Source organism: Grus americana, chromosome 5, assembly GCF_028858705.1.
Source record: "Grus americana isolate bGruAme1 chromosome 5, bGruAme1.mat, whole genome shotgun sequence".
Classification (NCBI taxonomy): Eukaryota; Metazoa; Chordata; class Aves; order Gruiformes; family Gruidae; genus Grus; species Grus americana.
In genome coordinates, this window is record NC_072856.1 from 19,214,293 (window position 1) to 19,219,579 (window position 5,287).

Consider the following 5,287-nt stretch of genomic DNA (forward strand, 5'->3'; position numbering starts at 1 on the left):
CTAGAATGTAATTAATTAGACAAAAGAAAAAAGGTGGACTTCATCTTACCCACTGTTGGTGTGGCGGGTTGACCTTGGCTGGATGCCAGCTGTCCACCAAGCCAATCTATCACTCTTCTCCTCAGCAGGACAGGGAAGGGAGAAAAATAAGATGGAAAAAACTTGTGGGTCAAGATAAAGGCAGTTTAGTGAAGCAGAAGCAAAAGGCCATGTGCAGAAGCAAAGAAAAACCGGAAGATTTATTCTCTACTTCCCATCAGCAGGCGATGTCCAACCACTTCCCAGGAAGCAAGGCTTCATTATGCATAGCGGTTGTTCTGGAACATAAACATCATAAATAACAAATGTCGTCCCCTCCTCCTCCTTTCTCTTAACTTTTATTGCTGAGCAGATGCCATACAGTATGGAATATCCCTTTGGTCAGCTGTCCTGGCTGTGTCCCCTCCGAAGATCTTGCCCTTGCCATCCCTGTGGGGGGGAAACGTTGGAGAGACAGCCTCGATACTGTGCGAGCACTGCTCAGGAGCAGCCAAAACACTGGTGTGTTATCAACATCTTTTTAGCTACCAATACAAAGCACAGCACTACGAGGGCTGCTATGGGGAAAACTTACTCCATCTCAGCCAGACCCAATACAGTTGGATATCTGCAGTGTTTGTGTTGGATGCCTATGCCTCCATTTGCAATGTCTGGACAGAAATGGGCTCTTTTATAGCACTATTCACACAATACAATTCATAACATAGTACTGAAAGAAAGTTGGATGAACTTCATCATAAAAGTTGTGGTCTCAGGGCTCATGGAAAAGAGGTTGAGTAAGGAGTGCAGTACTGATAGACCTTCTCAATGATTGTACAATCTCATTACACTTTTGTCCTGTTTCCATATAATCCAAGAAACTGGAATTAGCTGAAAGCATAGTTAAAGAAACAAACTGAGATCATTTATACGCAATTATTTAGTTTGTTCTGATGATGATTAATTTATCTTTTTTGAAGGTTAACAGTCTACAGTAAAAATATTATTTTCACAAGAGGTAGATCCAAGCTTCCTCAGTGTTTGTGGACATACTTATATCTGCTTGTGTCTTTGACTAATTGCATAAAATCTTTATCATACTTTTGAGATTATCTCCAAAGGGGCTTAAACTTCCATTTCCTCAAACAAATCTGTCAGTAATTTCTCCAGGTTGTCAGCCTTCCCTGAACTTGTTTCAGCCTCCTGGATTTCAGTTAGGTCTTGAGAAACATTGATTGAATTTGATTGTCAGAGAAGATAAACTCCTCTAACATAAATAATACTGCAGCATTCATTAATTTCAACAAAAAGTTGTCTGTTTGAATCCCTTTTCATCTTCCTGATGCACAGCTAGCAGGTCAATCTGCGTATGGACGTAGACAAAATCCCTGCTAACTCCTTTCAGTTTGGTAACATATTAAAGCATTGATCACTAAGTAGAGATGTGGCCAACAAATGAGTGATGTACAATAAGTTCACTGAAGTTAATGGTAAGATACACAATAACTGGTTTTTGGAGCATGTCCCACCTGAGGAAGTAAAGCTCAGTTTCTCACCCTTGGGCCAAAAATAGGCAGGCACCTGAAAGTTTATTGTGAAAACAGGTCAACACTGCAAAGAAGGTTGCATCCAGTTAATTCACTGACAGGTTACTTTGATTTGAGAGAAAAAAGGAACAAAGAAACAAACAAACAAACCCCCAAACAATAAAGGACTTTCCAAATTGTTCAAAACACTACTTACTGCATGTGACAAATAAATAAATAAATAAATAGATAGATAGATAGATAGATTAAATAAAACTATTATAAGAGGAATTTACTGAGGCAAAGTAGGAACTGGTTGCTTTAAGAAGCTTCCAAACCAGTATTAGATTGCCCTTCTGGATGGAAATCTGATGGGATGTCACCATAAATCAAAAGTACTCAGAAGTGTACTAGACATAGACCAAAACCTGTTGAGCCACTCTACTACAGTCACGCAAAGCTCGTTTACAGTATCTCATCTGTGATTAGATTATGATATGTGAATGTTTCCATGAATCTTGTTGTCTAGGTAAAAACAGTGAACCAACAGTAAGACCTAAGTAAACATCCACAGAGATTATATGGCAGTGTGTGCTGGTCAAAATGAATGCCAGCCCTAGAGATTAGAGTAAGGTCATTAGGAGGAAGTTTTAACCATATTGCTCTTCTTTCTTCTGGGGTCCCTAAGGTTTAATCACCAAAGATAGTGTGGTAACACCTGATATCTTCAAGATGATCTCTACATTCCTAGGTATATTTTTACTATACTAGTAATACTTAAAAAATTTGGAACAATACTCCAAACTTTGGAGTAGTTTGCCACATAGGTGTGGGGGTTTTTTTCTAGTAAAGCAGCAGCTAAAAATACTAAGAGTCTTGACTTTTAAACTGTCAAAAATTGGGAAAGCAAGGCAGAAGTGACCATTGGCTCATATCCACTGAAAATTCAGTAATGTATGTACAAAGTCACATACTTTCTGATTTGTTCCAATGGAAAATAGAGCAAATTCTTAGGCATGGTGATCTTGGTTAAAATGCCAATTAAATCAATGGAAAGGCTCCACTTGACCTCACTGTGTTTTAGAGCAGAACCACTATGATAATAACTGTCAAAACCCCCAAGAACAAAGACCTGAGAGATATGTTCAGATATTGATTGTTAAGACCAACCCTTAAGAGCTTTGTTTTGGATATCTTTTCATCCCTGTGTGTATTTATGAGTTTTCCAGTGTCATGAAGGACATGAAGTTTTAATAAAAACATTATTAAAGGAGAATTAATTATACTTTCAGGAAAGTAACCTCAGAGAACAATTGCATATCTGAATTTAGCAAAGATTTCTGATACTATGCTTCTTTAGTTTTCAATGCTAGTAAGCGCACATGATATCTCTGATTCCTGTACTTACTTTTGCTGGATATGGTCTGATAGCATAATCTCAGCCATTTTGTATTTGAATGGCACCTTTCAGAGACCCTTAATGAGTGGCATAAGCAATCCAGTAGGTGACTCATTCACCTTTTATCCCAGCATTAGGCCATTGTTTCCCATTCATCATGCATACCATTAGAAGATGATATTTTGCTAAAAGAACAATTATACAGATAAAAATTGATGACCAGAGGTAAATTCAGTAAAGGAGAAGATACTAATCCCATGGTGGTCTGATTCCAGTTTGGAGGAATTTTCATGGTGAGAAAACTTGCCTTATATTTTCAACTAAACATAGTACTATTGCGATCCTGTATTCTGTGGTTCTCTGTGCTCTGCATTGCCTACAAATGGAAATCACCTATCCACGCAATATTCTTAAAAACAGCTTGTGAAGCCATAGAGGATGAAAGGCCCTGAATTAATCTGAGACAGTGTTATTACTGGGGATGTGTATGTGCTTGAAGTGCAGAGAATTGGACAGTAGAAATGTTTATTCCAGTAGTTTTCATTCTCATTCTGGTTAATTTTTGTCCTGTCTAGCATTAAAAACTAGCAGGATTAAGGTAAGTGAAAGACCAACATTTTTTTCTCCAGCTATGTCAACATTAGAGATTATCACTTGGGAAAACTTTTCTGGAGCAAGCCAACACCTTGCTGCTTTGCCTAAAGCTTAACCACTGCAAATAATGGGGTGGCCCAAGGAATGCATTCAGTGAAGAATCTGTGTACGTGTGTTCTTACCCAGTTTTGCATAATTCTGCTATGTCAGTAAAGCTGTAACTGTCGTCAAGATTACATTGTCCTTAATGTTGGCCTTGGGCCTCTGTCTGTTTTTCATCTCAACCCTAAGTTTTTTTACTTGACCCCAAACAGCAGTGCAGCCTGACGGTGGTGGGAGATCTGGTCACCTCCACGTAGCAGACTGACCCGGTTGCTGCTGACTTTGCAGCCAGTGTCTGTGGAGTTGGAGTCTACCCATGTGCAGATCTTAACACAGAAAGCTGATGGACAGGAATTGCACAATTCCTTGTTCCTGGCTTCTGACCTGTCAGCATACCAACTCTCTCATTCTGCATGGAATAGAGAGATGTATGGAAGAGAAGCAAGTGTCTGCAGAGATGTTCCTCACAGGAATGGAGATCGCATGGCAAGGTGATGCCCCTTTGGCATCATTTGGCCATTGGCAGGAATCTTGGTGCTGACTTAAGAAATGAACATCAGCAGAGACAACTCTAAGTGAGCTTTTGCAGTTGCAGAAAGGATGTGCATTGAAGCCAGGTTCTAATCTACTTCCAAAATAAGACACTAGTTTTGTGTTTCTAGATTGTTTCTAGTCCTGTGTTTATAAATCAGTATATACATCCTGAAAGAAGTTAGTAAAAATGACTCAACTCTTTGGGGCAAGTCAGGTCTGTTCAAACATGTAGCAGATGCTCAGCATCCTGTTCTCAGGGGTGAAAAATGAGTGAATTTGGTGAGCAGCAGCTCCTAGGGTTGAAGGACGTGGGGACTGCTGGAAGCAGTGGAGGTATATGGGAAGTTTAAAGGTGTAAGAAAAGGTGATGAAGGTAGTGGCAAGACTCCTTGGGAATGTGATAGGCTTTGAATGAAGACAACAACCACTTTCTTTCATGATGTCTCTTTTTTTCTAAAAAAGATAAGGTAGAGGGTGGGGACCCTTACAGACCTTGCCTGCATTTCAAAGGTAACTACCCAGGCTTTTCAAACAGCTGTTCATATAATTCCTAACACAAAGGTAGATGTGGTATTTCTAACAAGTTAAAATTTACATTTGGATAATATCTTTCATCCAAAAGCATTTCCAAGAGGATTCACCGGTAGCACCTGTATGTCAAAAGCATCATCATTCAAACAGCATAATGAGGCCAGAGAAATGCGTCAGATAATTTCTCATTCCTTGGGTAGAAATATGCAGAGATTTAAACTGCATGCCACAGACCTCCCAGGAGTTTACATTTATCTAAAATTTCATAGCAGGGGAGATATCATAAAAGGCAACTGCCAAAATTATATGTAGAGGGAAGTAAAAGCTTAAAGAGCATATTGATGGCTCATGTCCTCATCAAGCTTAACCATCTGTATTTAGCCAGTGTTACTGCTGCAAATAAGTTTGTGTCTTATCAGCTTGACCACAAAGGTTTATTAAACTTCTTTCTGGATTTGATATTTTTCCAAGAACATGTAGCAAATGATTTGTAGAGGCTAGGCAGTTTGCTACAAGTAATGCTGTTATACACAAGAAAAGACAAATCAATCAGGGCACAATGAACCTATCAGAAATCTGCCAA